Raw genomic sequence first — 27,267 nt, 5'->3', positions numbered from 1 at the left:
CGCCTGACTCGGAAAACCTGAACAAGGGAAAATGTCATCATCCCGCTGTCGGATTCTCGCGAGATTCGGATTCCATATAAAGAGCTGCTTGTTGCCGCCATTTTTACTCGTGCTTTGAAGAGAGAGCGGAATGGACGTGGCTATGTTCTCTCAGTGGAAATCTCAATATCAGTGCTCAGTATCAGTGGTTACTTATTGCTGCTCAGTAATACTAGTAGTGTGTCTCTCCTGCTCAGTGTCAGTTCTCAGTAGTATCCTCATCAGTGCTCAGTATCACTGCTCATTGTCTTGTGCTGCATTGTGGTGCTCAGCATACTACAGTACATTACTAATAGTCCAGTGCTGCATCTTGCTGCTCAGTGTCAGTTCTAGTATCCTCATCAGTGCTCACTATCACTGTTCATTGCATTTTGGTTTTCTGTATACTACAGTAACATAGTAATATAGTAACATATAGTAACATAGTTTTTGAGGTTGAATAGAGGCAAATTGCCCATCGTGTTCAACCTGTTTTAAGTTGTGATGATTCTACATACTTGCTGAATAATGTTTTATGACTAGTTAGCTACTATAACTCATGTTACCCCCGGATTAACCATGTTGATATTTTAAGTATTATAACCTTAGATAGCTTTTTCATTCAGAAATGTATCCATTCCTTTTTTAAATCCAATTACAGAGTCCGCCATTACCACCTTCCCTGGCAGGGAATTCCACATCCTGATTGCCCTAACAGTGAAGATCATAGTATCTCACCTGGCAGGTAAGTAGGAGTTGGGCTAGAGCTGTGGAGGATTGCTGCTCGGGCACCCCCTGTCAAGTGAAGGAGATCCAACTGAGGCAGCACAAGGGAACTCTCGAAAGAAGAACAAGGCTAGAGGAAGATCTGAGACAAAGAAATCTGACTTTTACCAGAGCTGACCAGAGGAAAGCACAAACACAGTCCCCCACTACCACAAATAATGCAGTCGAGTTTCCCACATTTGGGGAAATCACAGGGGTCAGCATACCCAGAATGCAATGAATGAACCTCACCCTGGGAGAACAATCTTCATGACCATGGTATCTCCTATGCAAAATAAGTATGATTTGGGATAGGGCTGGGGAGGGCCGCTGCTCAGGCACATCTCTGTCAAGTAAAGGAGATTCAACTGAGGCAGCACAAGGGAACTCTCATCTGGGGACAACAACTGCAGGGAGAACACATATTTTCAGATGAAAATCTTGGTCATGCTCTGGTTTCTCTTCAGAACGAACAAATCTTTCGCCTTTTACTAAAGATTTCCGTGGAGAGGAGCAAAACTGAGTTTTACCTCAATTTTTGCATGCCCCATCTTTTTGGATTTTCTTTTATCGGTTTAAAGATAGAATGAGTGTGCTTTAATGAAAGCTCATTTGCATAGAAATTACAGTAAATGTTTGTTTCTTTTCAAACAGAACTTTCTTGACCATGCTACTTGCTTGAAAGATCTGGGAGCACATGGAATACAGTACAAACCATGCTTATAGCAAGGAGAAGCCAGGTGAGAAATCTGCTTTCTTTCAAATTGGGCGCTCACTTTGATCTGAATGAGGACTGCTGGCATGGCACTCAGGCGACAGGTGGAATCTTGGTCATGCTCTGGTTTCTCTTCAGAATGAACAAATCTTTCGCCTTTTATTAAAGATTTCCGTGGAGAGGAGCAAAACTGAGTTTTATCTCAATTTTTGCATGCCCCATATTATTGGGGTTTCTTTTATCAGTTTAAAGACAGAACGAGTGTGCTTTCTTGTTGGCTTTAATGTAAGTTTATTTGTATAACAATGATAGTAAATGTCTGTTTCTTTTCAAACAGAACTTTCTTGACCATGCTACTTGCTTGAAAGATCTGGGAGCACATGGAAAAGAGTACAAACCATGCTTATAGCAAGGGGAAGCCTGGTGAGAAATCTGCTTTCTTTCTTTCAAATTGGGTGCTCACTTTGAGCTGAATGAGGACTGCTGGCATGGCACTCAGGCGACAGGTGGAATCTTGGTCATGCTCTGGTTTCTCTTCAGAACGAACAAATCTTTCGCCTTTTACTAAAGATTTCCGTGGAGAGGAGCAAAACTGAGTTTTATCTCAAATTTTGCATGCCCCATCTTATTGGGGTTTTATTTTATCTGTTTAAAGATAGAACGAGTGTGCTTTAATGTAAGCTCATTTGCATAGAAATGACAGTAAATGTTTGTTTCTTTTCAAACAGAACTTTCTTGACTATACTAATTGCTTGAAAGATCTGGGAACACATGGAAAAGAGTACAAACCATGTTTATAGCTAGGGGAAGCCTGGTGAGAAATCTGCTTTCTTTCTTTCAAATTGGGTGCTCACTTTGAGCTCAATGAGAACTGCTGGCATGGCACTCAGGCGACAGGTGGAATCTTGGTCATGCTCTGGTTTCTCTTCAGAACTAACAAATATTTCGCCTTTTATTAAAGATTTCCGTGGAGAGGAGCAAAACTGAGTTTTATCTCAATTTTTGCATGCCCCATATTATTGGGGTTTCTTTTATCAGTTTAAAGACAGAACGAGTGTGCTTTCTTGTTAGCTTTAATGTAAGTTGCCATAGATGCAGTGAAACACATGTGTAGGGCACGGCGTGTCCGCGTGTATTTGACTCATGTGAAATGTTATAAAACAAAAATATATGATTATGATGTTAGCTGTTAGTCTCCACTAATAGGGAATAGAAGCTGAGCTATAAGAAAGGAATACACTAGATATGATGTCACTTAGCAATTACAATGTCTAAAGTGCATACAGATAGCTACTAATAACTCTTGATAAGAAAGTATATCAGTGTGGGTATATTTATATGATGGGATATTGGGACTAGTGAATATATATCACTCCTGCTGTCCAGATTGGCAATAACCAGACAATTATGATAAGAGTAGAGATGTCACATGGGCTGCTATAGATATTAATTTAATGCTGTATGTGTCATTTGTTACAAATGGATACATTTTCTATGAGTCAGCCTAGCAGCTGCATGTTCTAACAGAACACTATCCTCACACAGAATCTGCTAACCTTGAGATAACTAAATGACAGTGTGTAACAGTCTCTTTACTATAAGACTGTTACAAAGTAATATATATATTTGAAGTCAGTCTAGCAGCTGTGTGTTCCAGCAGTTTATAAGACAAAGAAAATCTCCTATTGTGGAATCTAGACACATGGGACTGCTGGCCTGTGTCATACTATTTCTATGTAATACCAGTAACATGTATATAACTGTTACATAATTGTTACAAATGGATAAATCTTTGAGTCAGCCTAGCAGCTGCATGTCCTAACAGGACACCATAAATCCTTTACAGTGTAACAAATTGATTGGTAACACTTAAAGGCTGGAGAGCAGTTATATGCCTTACTAGCATACTCAATATACCACATTATTACACCAGTTACCACGATTATTGACAGCGCATTTGATATATTATATTACCCTCACACTGAGTCTGTTTACCTTTAGATAACTAAGTGACCGAATATGTAACAGTTTCTCTATCATAAGACTGTTACAAAGTGAGATAGATATATTTGGAAGTCAGTCAAACAGCTGTGTGTTTCAGCGGTTTATAAGAAAATTCCTCATTGTGGAATCTGGACCACTAAGGGTTATTATATATATAGCACATGGAATTGCCACATCTCCCTATATGATAATTTCATTACACTGTAACATAATAAGAATTAACTCTTTAACAGTGTAAATAGAGAGTAATGAATCTCTGACACATGGAATATATTATTTCTTAGATGAATTGGATAAACCATTATGACAGACACTTTGCTTCTTAATAAGAATTGAGGTGGCTATACCTCTAAGGAAAGCATTATTGCCTACGCCTAGATCAGATTAAATAAGATCTGGCTGAATATATGAAGGAAGGTTGCTATTTATATGAGAATTGGAATTGCTATATTCCTTAAGGCAACCCCACCGATTGATATATGTTGTCAATTAAGTATATCTGAACGGCTATATCTGGACCAGATTTAATAAGATCTGGCTGATTATATGAAGGAGGGCTGCTATTTATATTGGAATTGCCATATTCCTTAAGGCAACCGCACCTGTTGGTATATCTCGCCAATTAACTATATCTAAACAGCTAAATTAAAGCTATTCATCATTTTTTTAGTTTGGATATTAATAAATATGATCTTTCCATGATCCATAGAGATTTCCCTATCAAGTGATTCCTTATCCGATATAGAAAGCTATCCCCCTGTGGTATTGAATTTAGGAATATAGTCTTAGGGGACACAGAGAAATAAGTGATCCCCATCTACCTAAGCACCCCACAAATTGGAGGTTAGCTTACCGGTTATACTCAATCACCCCCACAAATTCGCCAATGGGGATGGCTTCCCGGGAGGTAACCCCTATTGAGTGAAGGGAGTATATAGGATACGACCCAGTGGTACCTGACGACATAGATACTAACAGCTATTTAATAACATTACGCTAGAAAGTGATTATTAGCAACATATATATCTATATAAACAACCCCGCCAGGGTTGTGCCTTCAAAAATAATCACACACGGACACGCTTTTTAAACCTTTTTTTCACATCTCTTTATTCTTCTTATGCACATGTATGTTAGTTCTGTGATTTTAACATTTATGTTTCACTGCAGTTTGGGATAATAATATTAATATTTATCCAATTTTAATACATACTTAATAAAGGTTATATTTTATGATTCATTCATTCTGTCCAGTGCGTCAACAGTGCAGATTTCTTCTTGTTTTTTCTCCCAAATTCTATAACAATGACAGTAAATGTTGTTTCTTTTCAAACAGAACTTTCTTGACCATGCTACTTGCTTGAAAGATCTGGGAGCACATGGAAAACAGTACAAACCATGCAGTATCACAAGAGCCTTTATTTGATCTTTCATGAAGATAGAGCAGAATTGAGGACACGTCAACAATTTCTGCCGAAGGTGGTTCATCTTTCCACATGGTGCCTTTGGCCACTGACACCTTCGTTGAGTCAAAGTCTCTGGCTGTGGTCAGAACTTTGAAAATTTATGTCACCAGAACGGTTCAGATTAGGAAAACAGAGGCTCTGTTTGTCCTGTATGCTCCCAACAGGATTGGGTGTCCTGCTTCCATGTAGACCATTATGCGCTGGATCTGTGGTAAGATTCAGCATGCTCATTCCATGGCAGGATTGCCATTACTGAATTAGGTGAAGACCCATTCTACTAGAAAGGTGGGTTCATCCTGGGCAGCTGGTTGGGGAGTCTCGGCATTGCAACTTTGCCGAGCAGCTATTTAGTAAACACTTTTGCTAAGTTTTACAAGTTTGATACCTTGGCTGATGATAACCTCAAGTTGGGTCATTCGGTGCTGCAGAGTCGTACGCACTCTCCCACCCGTTCAAGAGCTTTGGTATAACCCCATGGTTCTTAATGTGACCCCAGCATCCTCTAGGTCGTATGAGAAAATAGGATTTTAATACCTACTGGTAAATCCTTTTCTCTTAGTCCGTAGAGGATGCTGGGCACCCGTCCCAGTCCATACTGTGTCTGCAGTTATTACTTGTGGTTATACACATGTTATGTTATGGTTCTGGTCAGCTTTTTGCTGCAATTGTTCATGCCGTTGGCTTGTGTTCTGTTGAATGCCACGTTCTGCGGCATGCTTAAGGTGTGAGCTGGTAAGATGCTCACCTTAGTTTAACAATAAATCCTTTCCTCGAAATGTCCGTCTCCCTGGGCACAGTTCCTATAACTGGAGTCTGGAGGAGGGGCATAGAGGGAGGAGCCAGTTCACACCCTTTGAAAGTCTTAAAGTGCCCATGTCTCTTGCGGATCCCGTCTATACCCCATGGTTCTTAATGTGACCCCAGCATCCTCTACGGACTAAGAGAAAAGGATGCCCTTGCGCACTATCCTGACTTCTCCTCCCGTCTGCTTACTTTGTGCCTTCCAACGCACAATGCGAACTACAGGTGGTGCTGCAGGGCCCACACCCTTTTACTTGCCTTACAGAACAGCTCTGGAGCTGTTACAGTGCCCAGCTGCTGCAAGAAATCAGCTTGAATGCTTCAGGGGATGGGGCATGGCCAACATGAGCCCCACACCAAAGGAGGGTGGGGGTGTTTAATGCGAACTAGGGGTCATCCAAGCACCGCAAAAGGCCGCCATGCCCTGCATGCCCCTTTTCTCTTTTCATATGCAGATGAGGGTTCCAGCCAACTTTGGCCCACATCTTGGATGACATCACCGTATGCAAATCCGTCTTCTGCAGACCTTCCCCCAGGAATGCTTGTACTAGTTGTTGCATATGGTTTGATATTTGATGGTGCTTCAATATTAGGCAGCCTTCCACCCTCCCATGTTCATCTGAACAGATGTGGTCTCCCTGCAGTTGGTGTCCCCAGACGAGAGTTCCCTTGTGCGTCCTCAGTTGAATCTCCTTAACTTGACGGGGGAGGGGCTGCCCGAGCAGCCACCCTCCCCAGCCCTATCCCAACTCATACTTATTTTGCATATGAGATCTCTTGATCATGAAGATTGTTCTCACAGGGTGAGGTTCATCCATTATATTTTAAAATAGGAAGGTACAAATTACATATTTGAATTGCATCTATGTGCTGGATTCAAATGTCCCCCCCCCCCCCCTTCCTTTCTCAATTGTGCCCGTCAGCAGCTATTCTAAGGTTGCTGCCAATGGGTGTGACACATTAATTTCTTCTGTGGGGTACACTGGACTCCACAAGGATTCACATTGGGGTGTAGAGTAGGATCTTGATCTGAGGCACCAACCGGCTCAAAGCTTTTGACTGTTCCCAAGATGCTCAGCGCATCCTCCTCTATAACCCCGCTTCCATGAACAGGGAGCTCAGTTTGTAGTTGGTGCCTTCAGTAGCAGGCCACTTAACAGGGGCCTGCCTCAGGCAGCCTATTCTTAGCTATTAATTTTGACAAGAAAAGAAGAACTTGTTTTATGAGAATCTACAAGGGCTGCAGCAGGCTAGGTCTAATAGACATCTTTACTGCAGCTTCATCACTCCCAGCGGCGCTGTATACTCCCGTGCCCTGGTTGCTGGGTCACTGCAGCGGAGGCTCCAGTTTCTTCCTAAGGTCAGTCACACACACACCGCCCTTCCGGATCACGAGGCCGCTGATGAAGGGGAGCGTGGCCGTAGGGGGTGGACCGTGTGCGCACTGGCGTGGACACTGATTACTGGGCAGCCGCTCCACTAGCCACCAGGTACAGTTAAGGAGCACAGGTCTGGGAGTTTTACTCCTATATTAACCCAATTTTGTACTGCCCGCAGCGCATTGTGATAGGTAATAGGGCCTGATTCAGGTTGGAATGCAATCACAATAAGCGATCCAACTGCAAAATTTGCTAACAGCATACGCATGTGCCTGCATTTTCTGCGGCACCCCGCAGAGAATGCGATCGCCTCTGCCTGTCAATCGGGGCGGGGGGGGGGTAGGGGGGTCAGCAACACTCCATTTCCAAGTCAGGGATGGAGCGGTGCGGGGGCAAGGCTTCAAAATGGGGTCTGCAACGGAGGAGACACAGGGGGCGTGGTCACAGCGGCTGTATGACATCACATTCAGCCGCTGTGATCACAAAAATGGTGGCGGCTTCCTGCGCGCACATACAGTCTGCACCAGCAGGAGGCTACACCATTTTTTATGATCACGCTGAACTGCAGTGCGACTGCAATTACAGCATGGTCAAGAATGGAGGCGTCATGCTGAGTGGCCATGCCCTGTCACTGTGCAGGAGCCAGCACCGCACACACACTAGTCCCCGGGTGCAGCCCCCAACCCCCGGGACACCCGGAGCAACAAAATGTAGATTCAGGCCACCAGGCCACGCCCCTACCTATGAAACCATGCCTCCTTTTTACCATTGCACTGCTTATCTGCGTGCCCTGCATTACAATCTCCCTCGCCACCTCTCTGGGTGTCACCAGTGATAGTGACACCTCTGCCATGCTTGTAGCAGCTGGTCCTAAGATCTACGCCTCAAGCCCTGAGTGTTTGCCCTTGTGACTTGTTGATCATCATAGCGAAGCAGATGCTTACAGAAAACTGCAGGGGCTTAGATTGAAAATAAAAAAATTGATGGGTATAAGGTAGAGAGGAGCGGGTTCGGTTCTCCGAGAACCGAATTCCCGACGAACTCCACGTGGTTTACACTGGTCCGAGGCAGGCTCGGTTGTTCCCGCCTGACTCGGAAAACCTGAACAAGGGAAAATGTCATCATCCCGCTGTCGGATTCTCGCGAGATTCGGATTCCATATAAAGAGCTGCGCGTTGCCGCCATTTTTACTCGTGCATTGAAGAGAGAGCGGAGAGGACGTGGCTATGTTCTCTCAGTGGAAATCTCAATATCAGTGCTCAGTATCAGTGGTTACTTATTGCTGCTCAGTAATACTAGTAGTGTGTCTCTCCTGCTCAGTGTCAGTTCTCAGTAGTATCCTCATCAGTGCTCAGTATCACTGCTCATTGTCTTGTGCTGCATTGTGGTGCTCAGCATACTACAGTACATTACTAATAGTCCAGTGCTGCATCTTGCTGCTCAGTGTCAGTTCTAGTATCCTCATCAGTGCTCACTATCACTGCTCATTACATTGTGGTGTTCTGTATACTACAGTAACATAGTAATATAGTAACATATAGTAACATAGTTTTTGAGGTTGAATAGAGGCAAATTGCCCATCGTGTTCAACCTGTTTTAAGTTGTGATGATTCTACATACTTGCTGAATAATGTTTTATGACTAGTTAGCTACTATAACTCATGTTACCCCCGGATTAACCATGTTGATATTTTAAGTATTATAACCTTGGATAGCTTTTTCATTCAGAAATGTATCCATTCCTTTTTTAAATCCAATTACAGAGTCCGCCATTACCACCTTCCCTGGCAGGGAATTCCACATCCTGATTGCCCTAACAGTGAAGATCATAGTATCTCACCTGGCAGGTAAGTAGGAGTTGGGCTAGAGCTGTGGAGGATTGCTGCTCGGGCACCCCCTGTCAAGTGAAGGAGATCCAACTGAGGCAGCACAAGGGAACTCTCGAAAGAAGAACAAGGCTAGAGGAAGATCTGAGACAAAGAAATCTGACTTTTACCAGAGCTGACCAGAGGAAAGCACAAACGCAGTCCCCCACTACCACAAATAATGCAGTCGAGTTTCCCACATTTGGGGAAATCACAGGGGTCAGCATACCCAGAGTGCAATGAATGAACCTCACCCTGGGAGAACAATCTTCATGACCATGGTATCTCCTATGCAAAATAAGTATGATTTGGGATAGGGCTGGGGAGGGCCGCTGCTCAGGCACATCTCTGTCAAGTAAAGGAGATTCAACTGAGGCAACACAAGGGAACTCTCATCTGGGGACAACAACTGCAGGGAGAACACATATTTTCAGATGAACATGGGAGGGCAGAAGGCTGCCTAATACTGAAGCACCCCCAAACAACAAATCAAATGCAACTACTAGTGCAAGCATTCCTGGGGGAAGGCCTGCAGCAGATGGATTTGCATATGGTGATGTCATCCAAGCAGTGGGTCAAAGTTGGCTTCAACCCTCGTCTGCATATGAAAATAAAAAAGGGGTGTGCAGGGCATGGCGGCCTTTTGCGGCGCTTGGATGACCCCTAGTTCGCATTAAACACCTCCACCTTCCTTCGGTGTGGGGCTCATGTTGGCTATGCCCCAGCCCCTGAAGCATTCAAGCTGATTTCTTGCAGCAGCTGGGCACTGTAACAGCTCCAGAGCTGCTCTGTAAAGCAAGTAAAAGGGTGTGGGCCCTGCAGCACTACCTGTAGTTTGCATTGTGCGTTGGAAGGCACAAAGTAAGCAGACGGGAGAAGTCAGGATAGTGCACAAGGGCATAGAAGGGAGCGGCTCAAGAAAAGAGAAGTGGAAACAGACAGCAAACTAGGCTGGAGAGAGACCTGAGACAAAGAGATCTGAATTATACGAGAGCCGACCAGAGGAAACACAAATTATGTAATCAAGTGTCCCACATTTGGGGAAATCGTAGGAGCAGCACACCCAGAGTGCATTGGGTGAGCCTTGCCCTGGGAGAAGCACCTTCCTGATCATAGTATCTCACCTGGCAGGTAAGTAGGAGTTGGGCTAGAGCTGGGGAGGGTCGCTGTTCGGGCACCCCCCTGTCAAGTGAACGAGATCCAACTGAGGCAGCACAAGGAAACTCTCGAAAAAAGAACAAGGCTAGAGGAAGATCTGAGACAAAGAAATCTGACTTTTACCAGAGCTGACCAGAGGAAAGCACAAACACAGTCCCCCACTACCACAAATAATGCAGTCGAGTTTCCCACATTTGGGGAAATCACAGGGGTCAGCATACCCAGAATGCAATGAATGAACTTCACCCTGGGAGAACAATCTTCATGACAATTGTATCTCCTATGCAAAATAAGTATGATTTGGGATAGGGCTGGGGAGGGCCGCTGCTCAGGCACATCTCTGTCAAGTAAAGGAGATTCAACTGAGGCAGCACAAGGGAACTCTCATCTGGGGACAACAACTGCAGGGAGAACACATATTTTCAGATGAACATGGGAGAGCAGAAGGCTGCCTAATACTGAAGCACCCCCAAACAACAAACCAAATGCAACAACTAGTACAAGCATTCCTGGGAAAAGGTCTGCAGAAGACGGATTTGCATACGGTGATGTCATCCAAGCAGTGGGCCAAAGTTGGCTGGAACCCTCATCTGCATATGAAAAGAGAAAAAGGGTATGCAGGGCATGGCGGCCTTTTGCGGCGCTTGGATGACCCTTAGTTAGCATTAAACACCTCCACCCTCCGTCGGTGTGGGGCTCATGTTGGCTATGCCCCAGCCCCTGAAGCATTCAAGCTGATTTCTTGCAGCAGCTGGGCACTGTAACAGCTCCAGAGCTGCTCTGTAAGGCAAGTAAAAGGGTGTTGGCCCTACAGCACTACCTGTAGTTTGCATTGTGCGTTGGAAGGCACAAAGTAAGCAGACAGGTGAAGTCAGGAGAGTGCACAAGGGCATAGAAGGCAGCGGCTCAAGAAAAGAGAAGTGGAAACAGACAGCAAACTAGGCTGGAGAGAGACCTGAGACAAAGAGATCTGAATTATACGAGAGCCGACCAGGGGAAACACAAATTATGCAGTCAAGTTTCCCACATTTGGGGAAATCACAGGAGCAGCACACCCAGAGTGCAATGGGTGAGCCTTGCCCTGGGAGAAGCACCTTCATGATCATAGTATCTCACCTGGCAGGTATGTAGGAGTTGGGCTAGAGCTGGGGAGGGTCGCTGCTCGGGTACCCCCCTGTCAAGTGAAGGAGATCAAACTGAGGCAGCACAATGGAACTCTCGAAAGAAGAACAAGGCTAGAGGAAGATCTGAGACAAAGAAATCTGACTTTTACCAGAGCTGACCAGAGGAAAACACAAACACAGTCCCCCACTACCACAAATAATGCAGTTGAGTTTCCCACATTTGGGGAAATCACAGGGGTCAGCATACCCAGAATGCAATGAATGAACCTCACCCTGGGAGAACAATCTTTATGACCATGGTATCTCCTATGCAAAATAAGTATGATTTGGGATAGGGCTGGGGAGGGCCGCTGCTCAGGCACATCTCTGTCAAGTAAAGGAGATTCAACTGAGGCAGCACAAGGGAACTCTCATCTGGGGACAACAACTGCAGGGAGAACACATATTTTCAGATGAACATGGGAGAGCAGAAGGCTGCCTAATACTGAAGCACCCCCAAACAACAAACCAAATGCAACAACTAGTGCAAGCATTCCTGGGGGAAGGCCTGCAGCAGATAGATTTGCATATGGTGATGTCATCCAAGCAGTGGGTCAAAGTTGGCTTCAACCCTCGTCTGCATATGAAAAGAGAAAAGGGGCGTGCAGGGCATGGTGGCCTTTTGCGGCACTTGGCTGACCCCTAGTTTGCATTAAACACCTCCACCCTCCTTCGGTGTGGGGCTCATGTTGGCTATGCCCCAGCCCCTGAAGCATTCAAGCTGATTTCTTGCAGCAGCTGGGCACTGTAACAGCTCCAGAGCTGCTCTGTAAGGCAAGTAAAAGGGTGTGGGCCCTGCAGCACTACCTGTAGTTCGCATTGTGCGTTGGAAGGCACAAAGTAAGCAGAAAGGAGAAGTCAGGATAGTGCGCAAGGGCATAGAAGGGAGCGGCTCAAGAAAAGAGAAGTGGAAACAGACAGCAAACTAGGCTGGAGAGAGACCTGAGACAAAGATATCTGAATTATACGAGACCTGACCAGGGGAAACACAAATTATGCAGTCAAGTTTCCCACATTTGGGGAAATCGCAGGAGCAGCACACCCAGAGTGCAATGGGTGAGCCTTGCCCTTGGAGAAGCACCTTCATGATCATAGTATCTCACCTGGCAGGTAAGTAGGAGTTGGGCTAGAGCTGGGGAGGGTCGCTGCTCGGGCACCCCCCTGTCAAGTGAAGGAGATCCAACTGAGGCAGCACAAAGGAACTCTCGAAAGAAGAACAAGGCTAGAGGAAGATCTGAGACAAAGAAATCTGACTTTTACCAGAGCTGACCAGAGGAAAGCACAAACACAGTCCACCACTACCACAAATAATGCAGTCGAGTTTCCCACATTTGGGGAAATCACAGGGTTCAGCATACCCAGAGTGCAATGAATGAACCGCACCCTGGGAGAACAATCTTCATAACAATGGTATCTCCTATGCAAAATAAGTATGATTTGGGATATGGCTGCGGAGGGCCGCTGCTCAGGCACATCTCTGTCAAGTAAAGGAGATTCAACTGAGGCAGCACAAGGGAACTCTCATCTGGGGACAACAACTGCAGGGAGAACACATATTTTCAGATGAACATGGGAGGGCAGAAGGCTGCCTAATACTGAAGCACCCCCAAACAACAAACCAAATGCAACAACTAGTGCAAGCATTCCTGGGGGAAGGCCTGCAGCAGATAGATTTGCATATGGTGATGTCATCCAAGCAGTGGGTCAAAGTTGGCTTCAACCCTCGTCTGCATATGAAAAGAGAAAAGGGGCGTGCAGGGCATGGTGGCCTTTTGCAGCACTTGGCTGACCCCTAGTTTGCATTAAACACCTCCACCCTCCTTCGGTGTGGGGCTCATGTTGGCTATGCCCCAGCCCCTGAAGCATTCAAGCTGATTTCTTGCAGCAGCTGGGCACTGTAACAGCTCCAGAGCTGCTCTGTAAGGCAAGTAAAAGGGTGTGGGCCCTGCAGCACTACCTGTAGTTCGCATTGTGCGTTGGAAGGCACAAAGTAAGCAGAAAGGAGGAGAAGTCAGGATAGTGCGCAAGGGCATAGAAGGGAGCGGCTCAAGAAAAGAGAAGTGGAAACAGACAGCAAACTATGCAGGAGAGAGACCTGAGACAAAGAGATCTGAATTATACGAGACCTGACCAGGGGAAACACAAATTATGCAGTCAAGTTTCCCACATTTGGGGAAATCGCAGGGGCAGCACACCCAGAGTGCAATGGGTGAGCCTTGCCCTGGGAGAAGCACCTTCATGATCATAGTATCTCACCTGGCAGGTAAGTAGGAGTTGGGCTAGAGCTGGGGAGGGTCGCTGCTCGGGCACCCCCCTGTCAAGTGAAGGAGATCCAACTGAGGCAGCACAAGGAAACTCTCGAAAGAAGAACAAGGCTAGAGGAAGATCTGAAACAAAGAAATCTGACTTTTACCAGAGATCAGAGGAAAACACAAACACAGTCCCCCACTGCCAACAAATAAAGCAGTCACGTTTCCCACATTTGGGGAAATCACAGGGGTCAGCATACCCAGAATGCAATGAATGAACCTCACCCTGGGAGAGTAATCTTCATGACCATGGTATCTCCTATGCAAAATAAGTATGATTTGGGATAGGGCTGGGGAGGGCCGCTGCTCATGCACATCTCTGTCAAGTAAAGGAGATTCAACTGAGGCAGCACAAGGGAACTCTCATCTGGGGACAACAACTGCAGGGAGAACACATATTTTCAGATGAACATGGGAGGGCAGAAGGCTGCCTAATACTGAAGCACCCCCAAACAACAAACCAAATGCAACAACTAGTGCAAGCATTCCTGGGGGAAGTTCTGCAGAAGACGGATTTGCATACGGTGATGTCATCCAAGCAGTGGGTCAAAGTTGGCTTCAACCCTCATCTGCATATGAAAAGAGAAAAGGGGCGTGCAGGGCATGGCGGCCTTTTGCGGTGCTTGGATGACCCCTAGTTCGCATTAAACACCCCACCCTCCTTTGGTGTGGGGCTCATGTTGGCCATGCCCCATCCCCTGAAGCATTCAAGCTGATTTATTGCAGCAGCTGGGCACTGTAACAGCTCCAGAGCAGCTCTGAACGGCAAGTAAAAGGGTGTGGGCCCTGCAGCACTACCTGTAGTTTGCATTGTGCATTGGAAGGCACAAAGTAAGCAGACGGGAGAAGTCAGGATAGTGCGCAAGGGCATAGAAGGGAGCGGCTCAAGAAAAGAGAAGTTGAAACAGACAGCAAACTAGGCTGGAGAGAGACCTGAGACAAAGAGATCTGAATTATACGAGAGCCGACCAGGGGAAACACAAATTATGCAGTCAAGTTTCCCACATTTGGGGAAATCGCAGGAGCAGCACACCCAGAGTGCAATGGGTGAGCCTTGCCCTGGGAGAAGCACCTACATGATCATAGTATCTCACCTGCCAGGTAAGTAGAAGTTGGGCTAGAGCTGGGGAGGGTCGCTGCTCGGGTACCCCCCTGTCAAGTGAAGGAGATCCAACTGAGGCAGCACAAGGGAACTCTCGAAAGAAGAACAAGGCTAAAGGAAGATCTGAGACAAAGAAATCTGACTTTTACCAGAGCTGACCAGAGGAAAGCACAAACACAGTCCCCCACTACCACAAATAAAGCAGTCGAGTTTCCCACATTTGGGGAAATCACAGGGGTCAGCATACCCAGAATGCAATGAATGAACCTCACCGTGGGAGAACAATCTTCATGACCATGGTATCTCCTATGCAAAATAAGTATGATTTGGGATAGGGCTGGGGAGGGCCGCTGCTCAGGCACATCTCTGTCAAGTAAAGGAGATTCAACTGAGGCAGCACAAGGGAACTCTCATCTGGGGACAACAACTGCAGGGAGAACACATATTTTCAGATGAACATGGGAGGGCAGAAGGCTGCCTAATACTGAAGCACCCCCAAACAACAAACCAAATGCATCAACTAGTGCAAGCATTCCTGGGGGAAGGCCTGCAGCAGATGGATTTGCATACGGTGATGTCATCCAAGCAGTGGGTCAAAGTTGGCTTCAACCCTCGTCTGCATATGAAAAGAGAAAAGGGGCGTGCAGGGCATGGCGGCCTTTTGCGGCGCTTGGATGACCCCTAGTTCGCATTAAACACCTCCACCCTCCTTCGGTGTGGGGCTCATGTTGGCTATGCCCCAGCCCCTGAAGCATTCAAGCTGATTTCTTGCAGCAGCTGGGCACTGTAACAGCTCCAGAGCTGCTCTGTACGGCAAGTAAAAGGGTGTGGGCCCTGCAGCACTACCTGTAGTTTGCATTGTGCATTGGAAGGCACAAAGTAAGCAGACAGGAGGAGAAGTCAGGATAGTGCACAAGGGTATAAAAGGGAGGGGCTCATGAAAAAAGAAGTGGAAACAGACAGCAAACTAGGCTGGAGAGAGACCTGAGACAAAGAGATCTGAATTATACGAGAGCCGACCAGGGGAAACACAAATTATGCAGTCAAGCTTCCCACATTTGGGGAAATCAGAGTGCAATGGGTGAGCCTTGCCCTGGGAGAAGCACCTTCATGATCATAGTATCTCACCTGGCAGGTAAGTAGGAGTTGGGCTAGAGCTGGGGAGGGTCGCTGCTCGGGCACCCCCCTGTCAAGTGAAAGAGATCCAACTGAGGCAGCACAAGGAAACTCTCGAAAGAAGAACAAGGCTAGAGGAAGATCTGAGACAAAGAAATCTGACTTTTACCAGAGCTGTCCAGAGGAAAGCACAAACACAGTCCCCCACTACCACAAATAATGCAGTCGAGTTTCCCACATTTGGGGAAATCACAGGGGTCAGCATACCCAGAATGCAATGAATGAACCTCACCCTGGGAGAACAATCTTCATGACCATGTCCCCAGATGAGAGTTCCCTTGTGCTGCCTCAGTTGAATCTCCTTTACTTGACAGAGATGTGCCTGAGCAGCGGCCCTCCCCAACCCTATCCCAAATCATACTTATTTTGCATAGGCGATACGCCTATGCAAAATAAGTATGATTTGGGATAGGGTTGGGGAGGGCCGCTGCTCAGGCACATCTCTGGCAAGTAAAGGAGATTCAACTGAGGCAGCACAAGGGAACTCTCATCTGGGGACAACAACTGCAGGGAGAACACATATTTTCAGATAAACATGGGAGGGCAGAAGGCTGCCTAATACTGAAGCACCCCCAAACAACAAACCAAATGCAACAACTAGTACAAGCATTCCTGGGGGAAGGCCTGCAGCAGATGGATTTGCATATAGTGATGTCATCCAAGCAGTGGGTCAAAGTTGGCTTCAACCCTCGTCTGCATATGAAAAGAGAAAAGGGGCGTGCAGGGCATGGCGGCCTTTTGCGGCGCTTGGATGACCCCTAGTTCGCATTAAACACCTCCACCCTCCTTCGGTGTGGGGCTCATGTTGGCTATGCCCCAGCCCCTGAAGCATTCAAGGTGATTTCTTGCAGCAGCTGGGCACTGTAACAGCTCCAGAGCTGCTCTGAACGGCAAGTAAAAGGGTGTGGGCCCTGCAGCACTACCTGTAGTTTGCATTGTGCATTGGAAGGCACAAAGTAAGCAGACGGGAGAAGTCAGGATAGTGCGCAAGGGCATAGAAGGGAGCGGCTCAAGAAAAGAGAAGTTGAAACAGACAGCAAACTAGGCTGGAGAGAGACCTGAGACAAAGAGATCTGAATTATACGAGAGCCGACCAGGGGAAACACAAATTATGCAGTCAAGTTTCCCACATTTGGGGAAATCGCAGGAGCAGCACACCCAGAGTGCAATGGGTGAGCCTTGCCCTGGGAGAAGCACCTACATGATCATAGTATCTCACCTGCCAGGTAAGTAGAAGTTGGGCTAGAGCTGGGGAGGGTCGCTGCTCGGGTACCCCCCTGTCAAGTGAAGGAGATTCAACTGAGGCAGCACAAGGGAACTCTCGAAAGAAGAACAAGGCTAGAGGAAGATCTGAGACAAATAAATCTGACTTTTACCAGAGCTGACCAGAGGAAAGCACAAACACAGTCCCCCACTACCACAAATAATGCAGTCGAGTTTCCCACATTTGGGGAAATCACAGGGGTCAGCATACCCAGAATGCAATGAATGAACCTCACCCTGGGAGAACAATCTTCATGACCATGGTATCTCCTATGCAAAATAAGTATGATTTGGGATAGGGCTGGGGAGGGCCGCTGCTCAGGCACATCTCTGTCAAGTAAAGGAGATTCAACTGAGGCAGCACAAGGGAACTCTCATCTGGGGACAACAACTGCAGGGAGAACACATATTTTCAGATGAACATGGGAGGGCAGAAGGCTGCCTAATAATGAAGCACCCCCAAACAACAAACCAAATGCAACAACTAGTGCAAGCATTCCTGGGGGAAGGCCTGCAGCAGATGGATTTGCATACGGTGATGTCATCCAAGCAGTGGGTCAAAGTTGGCTTCAACCCTCGTCTGCATATGAAAAGAGAAAAGGGGCGTGCAGGGCATAGCGGCCTTTTGCGGCGCTTGGATGACCCCTAGTTCGCATTAAAAACCTCCACCCTCCTTCGGTGTGGGGCTCATGTTGGCTATGCCCCAGCCCCTGAAGCATTCAAGCTGATTTCTTGCAGCAGCTGGGCACTGTAACAGCTCCAGAGCTGCTCTGTACGGCAAGTAAAAGGGTGTGGGCCCTGCAGCACTACCTGTAGTTTGCATTGTGCATTGGAAGGCACAAAATAAGCAGACAAGAGGAGAAGTCAGGATAGTGCACAAGGGTATAAAAGGGAGGGGCTCATGAAAAAAGAAGTGGAAACAGACAGCAAACTAGGCTGGAGAGAGACCTGAGACAAAGAGATCTGAATTATACGAGAGCCGACCAGGGGAAACACAAATTATGCAGTCAAGCTTCCCACATTTGGGGAAATCGCAGGGGCACCACACCCAGAGTGCAATGGGTGAGCCTTGCCCTGGGAGAAGCACCTTCATGATCATAGTATCTCACCTGGCAGGTAAGTAGGAGTTGGGCTAGAGCTGGGGAGGGTCGCTACTCGGGCACCCCCCTGTCAAGTGAAAGAGATCCAACTTAGGCAGCACAAGGGAACTCTCGAAAGAAGAACAAGGCTAGAGGAAGATCTGAGACAAATAAATCTGACTTTTACCAGAGCTGTCCAGAGGAAAGCACAAACACAGTCCCCCACTACCACAAATAATGCAGTCGAGTTTCCCACATTTGGGGAAATCACAGGGGTCAGCATACCCAGAATGCAATGAATGAACCTCACCCTGGGAGAACAATCTTCATGACCATGGTATCGCCTATGCAAAATAAGTATGATTTGGGATAGGGTTGGGGAGGGCCGCTGCTCAGGCACATCTCTGTCAAGTAAAGGAGATTCAACTGAGGCAGCACAAGGGAACTCTCATCTGGGGACAACAACTGCAGGGAGAACACATATTTTCAGATAAACATGGGAGGGCAGAAGGCTGCCTAATACTGAAGCACCCCCAAACAACAAACCAAATGCAACAACTAGTACAAGCATTCCTGGGGGAAGGCCTGCAGCAGATGGATTTGCATATAGTGATGTCATCCAAGCAGTGGGTCAAAGTTGGCTTCAACCCTCGTCTGCATATGAAAAGAGAAAAGGGGCGTGCAGGGCATGGCGGCCTTTTGCGGCGCTTGGATGACCCCTAGTTCGCATTAAACACCTCCACCCTCCTTCGGTGTGGGGCTCATGTTGGCTATGCCCCAGCCCCTGAAGCATTCAAGGTGATTTCTTGCAGCAGCTGGGCACTGTAACAGCTCCAGAGCTGCTCTGAACGGCAAGTAAAAGGGTGTGGGCCCTGCAGCACTACCTGTAGTTTGCATTGTGCATTGGAAGGCACAAAGTAAGCAGACGGGAGAAGTCAGGATAGTGCGCAAGGGCATAGAAGGGAGCGGCTCAAGAAAAGAGAAGTTGAAACAGACAGCAAACTAGGCTGGAGAGAGACCTGAGACAAAGAGATCTGAATTATACGAGAGCCGACCAGGGGAAACACAAATTATGCAGTCAAGTTTCCCACATTTGGGGAAATCGCAGGAGCAGCACACCCAGAGTGCAATGGGTGAGCCTTGCCCTGGGAGAAGCACCTACATGATCATAGTATCTCACCTGCCAGGTAAGTAGAAGTTGGGCTAGAGCTGGGGAGGGTCGCTGCTCGGGTACCCCCCTGTCAAGTGAAGGAGATTCAACTGAGGCAGCACAAGGGAACTCTCGAAAGAAGAACAAGGCTAGAGGAAGATCTGAGACAAATAAATCTGACTTTTACCAGAGCTGACCAGAGGAAAGCACAAACACAGTCCCCCACTACCACAAATAATGCAGTCGAGTTTCCCACATTTGGGGAAATCACAGGGGTCAGCATACCCAGAATGCAATGAATGAACCTCACCCTGGGAGAACAATCTTCATGACCATGGTATCTCCTATGCAAAATAAGTATGATTTGGGATAGGGCTGGGGAGGGCCGCTGCTCAGGCACATCTCTGTCAAGTAAAGGAGATTCAACTGAGGCAGCACAAGGGAACTCTCATCTGGGGACAACAACTGCAGGGAGAACACATATTTTCAGATGAACATGGGAGGGCAGAAGGCTGCCTAATAATGAAGCACCCCCAAACAACAAACCAAATGCAACAACTAGTGCAAGCATTCCTGGGGGAAGGCCTGCAGCAGATGGATTTGCATACGGTGATGTCATCCAAGCAGTGGGTCAAAGTTGGCTTCAACCCTCGTCTGCATATGAAAAGAGAAAAGGGGCGTGCAGGGCATAGCGGCCTTTTGCGGCGCTTGGATGACCCCTAGTTCGCATTAAACACCTCCACCCTCCTTCGGTGTGGGGCTCATGTTGGCTATGCCCCAGCCCCTGAAGCATTCAAGCTGATTTCTTGCAGCAGCTGGGCACTGTAACAGCTCCAGAGCTGCTCTGTACGGCAAGTAAAAGGGTGTGGGCCCTGCAGCACTACCTGTAGTTTGCATTGTGCATTGGAAGGCACAAAATAAGCAGACAAGAGGAGAAGTCAGGATAGTGCACAAGGGTATAAAAGGGAGGGGCTCATGAAAAAAGAAGTGGAAACAGACAGCAAACTAGGCTGGAGAGAGACCTGAGACAAAGAGATCTGAATTATACGAGAGCCGACCAGGGGAAACACAAATTATGCAGTCAAGCTTCCCACATTTGGGGAAATCGCAGGGGCACCACACCCAGAGTGCAATGGGTGAGCCTTGCCCTGGGAGAAGCACCTTCATGATCATAGTATCTCACCTGGCAGGTAAGTAGGAGTTGGGCTAGAGCTGGGGAGGGTCGCTACTCGGGCACCCCCCTGTCAAGTGAAAGAGATCCAACTTAGGCAGCACAAGGGAACTCTCGAAAGAAGAACAAGGCTAGAGGAAGATCTGAGACAAATAAATCTGACTTTTACCAGAGCTGACTAGAGGAAAGCACAAACACAGTCCCCCACTACCACAAATAATGCAGTCGAGTTTCCCACATTTGGGGAAATCACAGAGGTCAGCATACCCAGAATGCAATGAATGAACCTCACCCTGGGAGAACAATCTTCATGACCATGGTATCGCCTATGCAAAATAAGTATGATTTGGGATAGGGCTGGGGAGGGCCGCTGCTCAGGCACATCTCTGTCAAGTAAAGGAGATTCAGCTGAGGCAGCACAAGGGAACTCTCATCTGGGGACAACAACTGCAGGGAGAACACATATTTTCAGATAAAAATCTTGGTCATGCTCTGGTTTCTCTTCAGAACGAACAAATCTTTCGCCTCTTACTAAAGATTTCCGTGGAGAGGAGCAAAACCGAGTTTTATCTCAATTTTTGCATGCCCCATCTTTTTGGGGTTTCTTTTACCGGTTTAAAGATAGAATGAGTGTGCTTTAATGTAAGCTCATTTGCATAGAAATGACAGTAAATGTTTATTTATGTTCAAACAGAACTTTCTTGACCATGCTACTTGCTTTAAAGATCTGGGAGCACATGGAATACAGTACAAACCATGCTTATAGCAAGGAGAAGCCAGGTGAGAAATCTGCTTTCTTTCAAATTGGGCGCTCACTTTGATCTGAATGAGGACTGCTGGCACAGCACTCAGGCGACAGGTGGAATCTTGGTCATGCTCTGGTTTCTCTTCAGAATGAACAAATCTTTCGCCTTTTATTAAAGATTATCCGTGGAGAGGAGCAAAACTGAGTTTTATCTCAATTTTTGCATGCCCCATATTATTGGGGTTTCTTTTATCAGTTTAAAGACAGAACGAGTGTGCTTTCTTGTTAGCTTTAATGTAAGTTTATTTGCATAACAATGACAATAAATGTCTGTTTCTTTTCAAGCAGAACTTTCTTGACCATACTAATTGCTTGAAAGATCTGGGAGCACATGGAAAAGAGTACAAACCATGTTTATAGCAAGGGGAAGCCTGGTGAGAAATCTGCTTTCTTTCTTTCAAATTGGGTGCTCACTTTGAGCTGAATGAGGACTGCTGGCATGGCACTCAGGCGACAGGTGGAATCTTGGTCATGCTCTGGTTTCTCTTCAGAACGAACAAATCTTTCGCCTTTTACTAAAGATTTCCGTGGAGAGGAGCAAAACTGAGTTTTATCTCAATTTTTGCATGCCCCATATCATACCTCCCAACTGTCCCGATTTTCGCGGGACAGTCCCGTTTTTTGGGGACTGTCCCGCTGTCCCACCTGCGGGCCGCAGTGTCCCGCGGTGGGGAGGACAGTTGGGAGGCTCTGTCTGTCGCTGCCCTGCTTAGCAGAGCAGCGGTGAATAGTCGCTGTGCGCACAGCGTCTATTCACTGAAGTCAGAGGGAGAGGTGGCATGCCAGCGGCTCACAGAGCGCTGGGCATGCCCCCTCAGTGCCGAAAACGGGGGCGTGACTCGCGATCGCGGGTCCTCCCGCGAAGCCATGCCCCTTTTTACTTAGGCCACGCCCTTTTTGGGAGCGCGTGCGACTTCGCCGCGCGTGTGTCCCTCTTTGCGAGCCGACAAAGTTGGGAGGTATGCCCATATTATTGGGGTTTCTTTTATCAGTTTAAAGACAGAACGAGTGTGCTTTCTGGTTAGCTTTAATGTAAGTTTATTTGCATAACAATGACAGTAAATGTTTGTTTCTTTTCAAACAGAACTTTCTTGACCATGCTACTTGCTTGAAAGATCTGGGAGCACATGGAAAACAGTACAAACCATGCAGTATCACAAGAGCCTTTATTTGATCTTTCATGAAGATAGAGCAGAATTGAGGACACGTCAACAATTTCTGCCGAAGGTGGTTCATCTTTCCACATGGTGCCTTTGGCCACTGACACCTTCGTTGAGTCAAAGTCTCTGGCTGTGGTCAGAACTTTGAAAATTTATGTCACCAGAACGGTTCAGATTAGGAAAACAGAGGCTCTGTTTGTCCTGTATGCTCCCAACAGGATTGGGTGTCCTGCTTCCATGTAGACCATTATGCGCTGGATCTGTGGTAAGATTCAGCATGCTCATTCCATGGCAGGATTGCCGTTACTGAATTAGGTGAAGACCCATTCTACTAGAAAGGTGGGTTCATCCTGGGCAGCTGGTCGGGGAGTCTCGGCATTGCAACTTTGCCGAGCAGCTATTTAGTAAACACTTTTGCTAAGTTTTACAAGTTTGATACCTTGGCCGATGATAACTTCAAGTTGGGTCATTCGGTGCTGCAGAGTCGTACGCACTCTTCCACCCGTTCAAGAGCTTTGGTATAACCCCATGGTTCTTAATGTGACCCCAGCATCCTCTAGGTCGTATGAGAAAATAGGATTTTAATACCTACCGGTAAATCCTTTTCTCTTAGTCTGTAGAGGATGCTGGGCACCCGTCCCAGTCCATACTGTGTCTGCAGTTATTACTTGTGGTTATACACATGTTGTGTTATGGTTCTGGTCAGCTTTTTGCTGCAATTATTCATGCCGTTGGCTTGTGTTCTGTTGAATGCCACGTTCTGCGGCATGCTTAAGGTGTGAGCTGGTAAGATGCTCACCTTAGTTTAACAATAAATCCTTTCCTCGAAATGTCCGTCTCCATGGGCACAGTTCCTATAACTGGAGTCTGGAGGAGGGGCATAGAGGGAGGAGCCAGTTCACACCCTTTGATAGTCTTAAAGTGCCCATGTCTCTTGCGGATCCCGTCTATACCCCATGGTTCTTAATGTGACCCCAGCATCCTCTACGGACTAAGAGAAAAGGATGCCCTTGCGCACTATCCTGACTTCTCCTCCCGTCTGCTTACTTTGTGCCTTCCAACGCACAATGCAAACTACAGGTGGTGCTGCAGGGCCCACACCCTTTTACTTGCCTTACAGAACAGCTCTGGAGCTGTTACAGTGCCCAGCTGCTGCAAGAAATCAGCTTGAATGCTTCAGGGGATGGGGCATGGCCAACATGAGCCCCACACCAAAGGAGGGTGGGGGTGTTTAATGAGAACTAGGGGTCATCCAAGCACTGCAAAAGGCCGCCATGCCCTGCACGCCCCTTTTCTCTTTTCATATGCAGATGAGGGTTCCAGCCAACTTTGGCCCACTGCTTGAATAACATCACTGTATGCAAATCCGTCTGCTGCAGACCTTCCCCCAGGAAGGCTTGTACTAGATGTTGCATATGGTTTGATATTTGATGGTGCTTCAGTATTAGGCAGCCTTCCGCCCTCCCATGTTCATCTGAAAAGATGTGGTCTCCCTGCAGTTGTTGTCCCCAGACGAGAGTTCCCTTGTGCTTCCTCAGTTGAATCTCCTTAACTTGACGGGGGAGGGGCTGCCCGAGCAGCCACCCTCCCCAGCCCTATCCCAACTCATACTTATTTTGCATATGAGATCTCTTGATCATGAAGATTGTTCTCACAGGGTGAGGTTCATCCATTATATTTTAAAATAGGAAGGTACAAATTACATATTTGAATTGCATTTATGTGCTGGATTCAAATGTCCCCCCCCCCCCCTTCCTTTCTCAATTGTGCCCGTCAGCAGCTATTCTAAGGTTGCTGCCAATGGGTGTGACACATTAATTTCTTCTGTGGGGTACACTGGACTCCACAAGGATTCACATTGGGGTGTAGAGTAGGATCTTGATCTGAGGCACCAACCGGCTCAAAGCTTTTGACTGTTCCCAAGATGCTCAGTGCATTCTCCTCTATAACCCCGCTTCCATGAACAGGGAGCTCAGTTTGTAGTTGGTGCCTTCAGTAGCAGGCCACTTAACAGGGGCCTGCCTCAGGCAGCCTATTCTTAGCTATAAATTTTGACAAGAAAAGAAGAACTTGTTTTATGAGAATCTACAAGGGCTGCAGCAGGCTAGGTCTAATAGACATCTTTACTGCAGCTTCATCACTCCCAGCGGCGCTGTATACTCCCGTGCCCTGGTTGCTGGGTCACTGCAGCGGAGGGTCCGGTTTCATCCTAAGGTCAGTCACACACACACCACCCTTCCGGATCACGAGGCCGCTGATGAAGGGGAGCGTGGCCGTAGGGGGTGGACCGTGTGCGCACTGGCGTGGACACTGATTACTGGGCAGCCGCTCCACTAGCCACCAGGTACAGTTAAGGAGCACAGGTCTGGGGGTTTTTCTCCTATATTAACCCAATTTTGTACTGCCCGCAGCGCATTGTGATAGGTAATAGGGCCTGATTCAGGTTGGATTGCAATCACAATAAGCGATCCAACTGCAAAAATTGCTAAGAGCATACGCATGTGCCTGCATTTTCTGCGGCACCCCGCAGAGAATGCGATCGCCTCTGCCTGTCAATCGGGGCGGGGGGGGATAGGTGGGTCAGCAACACTCCATTTCCAAGTCAGGGATGGAGCGGTGCGGGGGCAAGGCTTCAAAATGGGGTCTGCAACGGAGTAGACACAGGGGGCGTGGTCACAGCGGCTGTATGACATCACATTCAGCCGCTGTGATCACAAAAATGGTGGCGGCTTCCTGCGCGCACATACAGTCTGCACCAGCAGGAGGCTACACCATTTTTTATGATCACGCTGAACTGCAGTGCGACTGCAATTACAGCATGGTCAAGAAGGGAGGCGTCATGCTGGGTGGCCATGCCCTTTCACTGTGCAGGAGCCAGCACCGCTCACACACTAGTCCCCGGGTGCAGCCCCCAACCCCCGGGACACCCGGAGCAACAAAATGTAGATTCAGGCCACCAGGCCACGCCCCTACCTATGAAACCATGCCTCCTTTTTACCATTGCGCTGCTTATCTGCGCGCACTGCATTACAATCTCCCTCGCCACCTCTCTGGGTGTCACCAGTGATAGTGACACCTCTGCCATGCTTGTAGCAGCTGGTCCTAAGATCTACGCCTCAAGCCCTGAGTGTTTGCCCTTGTGACTTGTTGATCATCATAGCGAAGCAGATGCTTACAGAAAACTGCAGGGGCTTAGATTGAAAATAAAAAAATTGATTGGTATAAGGTAGAGAGGAGCGGGTTCGGTTCTCCGAGAACCGAATTCCCCACGAACTCCACGTTGTTTACACTGGTCCGAGGCAGGCTCGGTTGTTCCCGCCTGACTCGCAAAACCTGAACAAGGGAAAATGTCATCATCCCGCTGTCGGATTCTCGCGAGATTCGGATTCCATATAAAGAGCTGCGCGTTGCCGCCATTTTTACTCGTGCATTGAAGAGAGAGCGGAATGGACGTGGCTATGTTCTCTCAGTGGAAATCTCAATATCAGTGCTCAGTATCAGTGGTTACTTATTGCTGCTCAGTAATACTAGTAGTGTGTCTCTCCTGCTCAGTGTCAGTTCTCAGTAGTATCCTCATCAGTGCTCAGTATCACTGCTCATTGTCTTGTGCTGCATTGTGGTGCTCAGCATACTACAGTACATTACTAATAGTCCAGTGCTGCATCTTGCTGCTCAGTGTCAGTTCTAGTATCCTCATCAGTGCTCACTATCACTGTTCATTGCATTTTGGTTTTCTGTATACTACAGTAACATAGTAATATAGTAACATATAGTAACATAGTTTTTGAGGTTGAATAGAGGCAAATTGCCCATCGTGTTCAACCTGTTTTAAGTTGTGATGATTCTACATACTTGCTGAATAATGTTTTATGACTAGTTAGCTACTATAACTCATGTTACCCCCGGATTAACCATGTTGATATTTTAAGTATTATAACCTTAGATAGCTTTTTCATTCAGAAATGTATCCATTCCTTTTTTAAATCCAATTACAGAGTCCGCCATTACCACCTTCCCTGGCAGGGAATTCCACATCCTGATTGCCCTAACAGTAAAGATCATAGTATCTCACCTGGCAGGTAAGTAGGAGTTGGGCTAGAGCTGTGGAGGATTGCTGCTCGGGCACCCCCTGTCAAGTGAAGGAGATCCAACTGAGGCAGCACAAGGGAACTCTCGAAAGAAGAACAAGGCTAGAGGAAGATCTGAGACAAAGAAATCTGACTTTTACCAGAGCTGACCAGAGGAAAGCACAAACACAGTCCCCCACTACCACAAATAATGCAGTCGAGTTTCCCACATTGGGGAAATCACAGGGGTCAGCATACCCAGAATGCAATGAATGAACCTCACCCTGGGAGAACAATCTTCATGACCATGGTATCTCCTATGCAAAATAAGTATGATTTGGGATAGGGCTGGGGAGGGCCGCTGCTCAGGCACATCTCTGTCAAGTAAAGGAGATTCAACTGAGGCAGCACAAGGGAACTCTCATCTGGGGACAACAACTGCAGGGAGAACACATATTTTCAGATGAAAATCTTGGTCATGCTCTGGCTTCTCTTCAGAACGAACAAATCTTTCGCCTTTTACTAAAGATTTCCGTGGAGAGGAGCAAAACTGAGTTTTACCTCAATTTTTGCATGCCCCATCTTTTTGGATTTTCTTTTATCGGTTTAAAGATAGAATGAGTGTGCTTTAATGAAAGCTCATTTGCATAG

The 27,267-nt window shown here is 47.2% G+C and overlaps 29 non-coding genes and 1 pseudogene across 29 annotated transcripts; 8 read left to right on the top strand and 22 right to left on the bottom strand.

The window, feature by feature from the left end:
* Positions 1–922: 922 nt before the first annotated feature.
* LOC135004876 (U1 spliceosomal RNA) lies at positions 923–1,086 on the bottom strand. Its single transcript, XR_010205594.1, has one exon. It is a non-coding gene; the product is annotated as a U1 spliceosomal RNA (small nuclear RNA).
* A 144-nt stretch (positions 1,087–1,230) lies between these two features.
* Positions 1,231–1,346, top strand: LOC135005027 (U5 spliceosomal RNA). Its single transcript, XR_010205719.1, has one exon. It is a non-coding gene; the product is annotated as a U5 spliceosomal RNA (small nuclear RNA).
* Positions 1,347–1,616: 270 nt separating this feature from the next.
* LOC135005029 (U5 spliceosomal RNA) lies at positions 1,617–1,732 on the top strand. Its single transcript, XR_010205721.1, has one exon. It is a non-coding gene; the product is annotated as a U5 spliceosomal RNA (small nuclear RNA).
* Positions 1,733–2,018: 286 nt separating this feature from the next.
* On the top strand, positions 2,019–2,134 carry LOC135005007 (U5 spliceosomal RNA). The gene has a single exon (XR_010205699.1). It is a non-coding gene; the product is annotated as a U5 spliceosomal RNA (small nuclear RNA).
* A 275-nt stretch (positions 2,135–2,409) lies between these two features.
* On the top strand, positions 2,410–2,525 carry LOC135005046 (U5 spliceosomal RNA). The gene has a single exon (XR_010205738.1). It is a non-coding gene; the product is annotated as a U5 spliceosomal RNA (small nuclear RNA).
* A 6,629-nt stretch (positions 2,526–9,154) lies between these two features.
* Positions 9,155–9,318, bottom strand: LOC135004974 (U1 spliceosomal RNA). Its single transcript, XR_010205674.1, has one exon. It is a non-coding gene; the product is annotated as a U1 spliceosomal RNA (small nuclear RNA).
* Positions 9,319–9,989: 671 nt separating this feature from the next.
* Positions 9,990–10,152, bottom strand: LOC135004979 (U1 spliceosomal RNA). Its single transcript, XR_010205679.1, has one exon. It is a non-coding gene; the product is annotated as a U1 spliceosomal RNA (small nuclear RNA).
* Positions 10,153–10,304: 152 nt separating this feature from the next.
* Positions 10,305–10,468, bottom strand: LOC135004693 (U1 spliceosomal RNA). The gene has a single exon (XR_010205421.1). It is a non-coding gene; the product is annotated as a U1 spliceosomal RNA (small nuclear RNA).
* Positions 10,469–11,139: 671 nt separating this feature from the next.
* Positions 11,140–11,302, bottom strand: LOC135004937 (U1 spliceosomal RNA). The gene has a single exon (XR_010205647.1). It is a non-coding gene; the product is annotated as a U1 spliceosomal RNA (small nuclear RNA).
* Positions 11,303–11,454: 152 nt separating this feature from the next.
* On the bottom strand, positions 11,455–11,618 carry LOC135004644 (U1 spliceosomal RNA). Its single transcript, XR_010205375.1, has one exon. It is a non-coding gene; the product is annotated as a U1 spliceosomal RNA (small nuclear RNA).
* Positions 11,619–12,289: 671 nt separating this feature from the next.
* On the bottom strand, positions 12,290–12,452 carry LOC135004920 (U1 spliceosomal RNA). The gene has a single exon (XR_010205635.1). It is a non-coding gene; the product is annotated as a U1 spliceosomal RNA (small nuclear RNA).
* Positions 12,453–12,604: 152 nt separating this feature from the next.
* LOC135004735 (U1 spliceosomal RNA) lies at positions 12,605–12,768 on the bottom strand. Its single transcript, XR_010205463.1, has one exon. It is a non-coding gene; the product is annotated as a U1 spliceosomal RNA (small nuclear RNA).
* A 674-nt stretch (positions 12,769–13,442) lies between these two features.
* LOC135004824 (U1 spliceosomal RNA) lies at positions 13,443–13,605 on the bottom strand. Its single transcript, XR_010205547.1, has one exon. It is a non-coding gene; the product is annotated as a U1 spliceosomal RNA (small nuclear RNA).
* A 149-nt stretch (positions 13,606–13,754) lies between these two features.
* On the bottom strand, positions 13,755–13,919 carry LOC135004929 (U1 spliceosomal RNA). Its single transcript, XR_010205639.1, has one exon. It is a non-coding gene; the product is annotated as a U1 spliceosomal RNA (small nuclear RNA).
* A 670-nt stretch (positions 13,920–14,589) lies between these two features.
* Positions 14,590–14,752, bottom strand: LOC135004781 (U1 spliceosomal RNA). The gene has a single exon (XR_010205507.1). It is a non-coding gene; the product is annotated as a U1 spliceosomal RNA (small nuclear RNA).
* Positions 14,753–14,904: 152 nt separating this feature from the next.
* LOC135004707 (U1 spliceosomal RNA) lies at positions 14,905–15,068 on the bottom strand. The gene has a single exon (XR_010205435.1). It is a non-coding gene; the product is annotated as a U1 spliceosomal RNA (small nuclear RNA).
* A 972-nt stretch (positions 15,069–16,040) lies between these two features.
* LOC135004949 (U1 spliceosomal RNA) lies at positions 16,041–16,195 on the bottom strand (annotated as a pseudogene).
* A 797-nt stretch (positions 16,196–16,992) lies between these two features.
* LOC135004780 (U1 spliceosomal RNA) lies at positions 16,993–17,155 on the bottom strand. Its single transcript, XR_010205506.1, has one exon. It is a non-coding gene; the product is annotated as a U1 spliceosomal RNA (small nuclear RNA).
* A 152-nt stretch (positions 17,156–17,307) lies between these two features.
* Positions 17,308–17,471, bottom strand: LOC135004864 (U1 spliceosomal RNA). Its single transcript, XR_010205586.1, has one exon. It is a non-coding gene; the product is annotated as a U1 spliceosomal RNA (small nuclear RNA).
* Positions 17,472–18,145: 674 nt separating this feature from the next.
* On the bottom strand, positions 18,146–18,308 carry LOC135004943 (U1 spliceosomal RNA). Its single transcript, XR_010205654.1, has one exon. It is a non-coding gene; the product is annotated as a U1 spliceosomal RNA (small nuclear RNA).
* Positions 18,309–18,460: 152 nt separating this feature from the next.
* Positions 18,461–18,624, bottom strand: LOC135004666 (U1 spliceosomal RNA). Its single transcript, XR_010205396.1, has one exon. It is a non-coding gene; the product is annotated as a U1 spliceosomal RNA (small nuclear RNA).
* A 671-nt stretch (positions 18,625–19,295) lies between these two features.
* Positions 19,296–19,458, bottom strand: LOC135004779 (U1 spliceosomal RNA). Its single transcript, XR_010205505.1, has one exon. It is a non-coding gene; the product is annotated as a U1 spliceosomal RNA (small nuclear RNA).
* A 152-nt stretch (positions 19,459–19,610) lies between these two features.
* On the bottom strand, positions 19,611–19,774 carry LOC135004852 (U1 spliceosomal RNA). Its single transcript, XR_010205575.1, has one exon. It is a non-coding gene; the product is annotated as a U1 spliceosomal RNA (small nuclear RNA).
* Positions 19,775–20,448: 674 nt separating this feature from the next.
* Positions 20,449–20,611, bottom strand: LOC135004942 (U1 spliceosomal RNA). Its single transcript, XR_010205653.1, has one exon. It is a non-coding gene; the product is annotated as a U1 spliceosomal RNA (small nuclear RNA).
* Positions 20,612–20,763: 152 nt separating this feature from the next.
* Positions 20,764–20,927, bottom strand: LOC135004688 (U1 spliceosomal RNA). The gene has a single exon (XR_010205417.1). It is a non-coding gene; the product is annotated as a U1 spliceosomal RNA (small nuclear RNA).
* Positions 20,928–21,071: 144 nt separating this feature from the next.
* Positions 21,072–21,187, top strand: LOC135005017 (U5 spliceosomal RNA). Its single transcript, XR_010205709.1, has one exon. It is a non-coding gene; the product is annotated as a U5 spliceosomal RNA (small nuclear RNA).
* A 270-nt stretch (positions 21,188–21,457) lies between these two features.
* LOC135005053 (U5 spliceosomal RNA) lies at positions 21,458–21,574 on the top strand. The gene has a single exon (XR_010205745.1). It is a non-coding gene; the product is annotated as a U5 spliceosomal RNA (small nuclear RNA).
* Positions 21,575–21,860: 286 nt separating this feature from the next.
* On the top strand, positions 21,861–21,973 carry LOC135005050 (U5 spliceosomal RNA). Its single transcript, XR_010205742.1, has one exon. It is a non-coding gene; the product is annotated as a U5 spliceosomal RNA (small nuclear RNA).
* A 4,814-nt stretch (positions 21,974–26,787) lies between these two features.
* LOC135005026 (U1 spliceosomal RNA) lies at positions 26,788–26,950 on the bottom strand. Its single transcript, XR_010205718.1, has one exon. It is a non-coding gene; the product is annotated as a U1 spliceosomal RNA (small nuclear RNA).
* Positions 26,951–27,094: 144 nt separating this feature from the next.
* LOC135005013 (U5 spliceosomal RNA) lies at positions 27,095–27,210 on the top strand. Its single transcript, XR_010205705.1, has one exon. It is a non-coding gene; the product is annotated as a U5 spliceosomal RNA (small nuclear RNA).
* Positions 27,211–27,267: the final 57 nt, after the last annotated feature.

This window comes from Pseudophryne corroboree, unplaced genomic scaffold, assembly GCF_028390025.1.
Source record: "Pseudophryne corroboree isolate aPseCor3 unplaced genomic scaffold, aPseCor3.hap2 scaffold_195, whole genome shotgun sequence".
Classification (NCBI taxonomy): domain Eukaryota; kingdom Metazoa; phylum Chordata; class Amphibia; order Anura; family Myobatrachidae; genus Pseudophryne; species Pseudophryne corroboree.
Note: the sequence above shows the minus strand (reverse complement) of the source record. Positions and strands in the feature narration are given on the sequence as shown.